Source organism: Amblyomma americanum, chromosome 7 (assembly GCF_052857255.1).
Source record: "Amblyomma americanum isolate KBUSLIRL-KWMA chromosome 7, ASM5285725v1, whole genome shotgun sequence".
NCBI classification, from domain to species: domain Eukaryota; kingdom Metazoa; phylum Arthropoda; class Arachnida; order Ixodida; family Ixodidae; genus Amblyomma; species Amblyomma americanum.
Window position 1 is genome coordinate 158,060,064 of NC_135503.1, and position 2,657 is coordinate 158,062,720.

The following is a 2,657-nucleotide window of genomic DNA, read 5'->3' on the forward strand; positions in this document are numbered from 1 at the left end:
AAACCGCAGCAGTCTACGAGTGCTGTGTGGAGCAGCATCTGTGTTTCGAGAGGCCGCCTAGAGACTGCGAGAAATTTGTCCAACGGGCAGGCGTCGCGCCGACCTGGCTGGCGATGGCGTTCCGTGGACCCCTTGGCAGCGCTGCAACACGCTGTCGCGTCCCACTCATAAAGACGAAGCTTAAGAGTCCTTCAGTTTTTTTTTGTGCGACAACCACGACAGTCCGACACAAGTCTGCCCGTAACGTGGTGTTCTTCACAAAACTAAAAGCAATGTTATTATGAGGAAAACGAGTAAAAACGTTAGGGTCACTGCGGTGACCCGCACTAGTAGAATACGAAAGCATTGATGACTCTTCCACTCTCGTCACCTCTCTTCGCTTCAATATTGTGACGTCTAAGCGCCGTTATAGAGAAGCTGTAAAATTCTACCGCCCAAGGAAAGTTTCGAGTCGTCGGCGTCGTCAGCAAAAAACGCCAGACTAAAAATAAAATGCTACTCCGGGTAGAAAAGATAGCCAACAGCATAGGAATCGTATATCATACTGATCGTAAGCCAGACGTAATATAAAAAATTCAAATATATAAAAAGTAAATAAACAGAGAAATTAAAAAATCAAGGAACAAAAATATCTACAGGAAAAAGATGTAAAAAAGAAGAGGACGCCTAAGCTTCGTCTTTAGGAGCGGAACGCGACAGCCCGTTGCAGCGTTGCCAAGGTGTCCACGGAACGCCATCGTCCGTTCAGCGCGACGCCTTGCCCGTTGGACAATTAAGGACACGAAATGACGCCTGTCGCTCATATCTTGGTGGACACCCCAACCGTTTCGTAAGGCAAGGAAAATGAAATTAAAATTGCTTTCCAGGAGCGGAAAAGACGCCTGTCTCACATATCTCGGTGAGCACCCAAACCGCGCGGTAAGGGAAGAACTATTTCCGACGAGCGATGCCGACAATAACAATACAACTACGCATTTCGGTAAACATTAGGCTTGCAGCTGGTTATAAAGGGGTTGACATCATTCGAAGCCTTCGTGTGAAGTACAAACGGCATAATGTATGATAACGGCGCCTGCAAATTATGTTAATCACGTTCCTTCCCCCCGTGTGTGTTTCCCGGTAAAGAATACGGTTGCGTTTTCGTGTCGTTTTTCTTAATCAAAAAACGCCAGGCTAAAAACTGAATGCAAACAGCATATCTCCTTTGAAATCAAGGAATACAGCATATAGCTGAAGTACATTTCACACTTGCCTCTGGTTTCACTTTTTTTTATAGCCACGTGCTTTGAATTTTCAAGTGAGGTTGGCATGGGTAATTGGGTGGTGTTGTTTTACATCTTCATTGTTTTTCACCATTTTTTTTCATTTCTTTATCATTTAATTCTTTACTTTTATATCAATTGACAATTTTTTTAAGGTGCTTTACTCTTTCTAGACCCACATTTTTATTTCGTTGTTTACTCTTCTGGCGTCTGAGGCTGCTTTGACGTCCGTGGTTTTTATTTGTTCCTAATTACTCCAAATCAACCAAAGCTTCTCTGCTTCCATTGTGAGGAGTGAGGCTGGGGACAGCAGACGAAGGCTGTGGCGGCTTGTGACGAGACGCTGTTCAATTGCTGATCTTCCGGTCATACACGTATAGACAAACATACGCGCGCTATTTCGCATCACGCACACACGACAACAGGCAAAAGTAACATCGTCCGCCGGCAGGATATGACTGAATCCCCTCCACTGTGGACTGGCGTCTGGCAAGCTGTCAGATGGACGGAAGTTTACCTTAAGAGTGATCCTGCTGCTGATGATGGTGGTGGTGGCGGCGTGGCTTTTCTCTCGGGAACGGGAGCTCAGAAGGCGGGAGTAGCGTCAGTGCAAACCGAACGAAAAGTAGGAAGATGGTGTGTCATGGGGCAGGAAGGGCCTCTTTCGTGTTGCCCTTGCCACTGCTGCAACACGGTGTCGGTGCTGTGCGCAGATACGATCCCCAATGTCAAGCGCCCTGCGGTGTGCACCCTGCGGGGAGAATCAATCGTAATGGAGCATCACGTGTTCTGCGCTTTACAGTTCCCCTCAGCTTCTGCGTAAGGCAGCTTGCACTTCAGTCGCAATACCCGCGCCGGTGTCACGCCCAGGGTGCAGGGTGCTCCTGCATGTGTTTCGAAAGGTGACGCAGTACCAGAGCTGTTGTCGGGCCACCGCGGTGCCTTAGCGGCGCTCGGCTGCTGACCCGAAAGACGCGTGTTCGATCTGGGCCGCGGCCATCGCATTTCGATAGAGGTGACATTCTAGAGGCCCGTGTATTGTGCGATGTCAGTGCACGTTAAAGAACCCCGAGGCGGTTGAAATTTGTGGAGCTCTTCACTTCGGCGTCCCTCATAGTCTGAGTCGCTTTGGGTCGTTAAACGTGCATAAACCAGAGCTTTTGTCAAGAAGCATTTCCCGCGAGATATTCTGCTTGTTGGTTCAGTAGATTTTAGGGTCGCTTGCACCGCTGAATGCCAGTGGGGTGGTCTCCACCTCTCAGTCTAAAGGCTGCGCGCACTGCGAGTATGTTTTTTGCCCTCGGCGTATTCTTCGGCGAAGTGCTTGAAGAAAGTGTAATTCGGTCGAAGCAGTTGCACTCCGGAGCATCGTTGCCTCTGGACGCGTTTGAAATA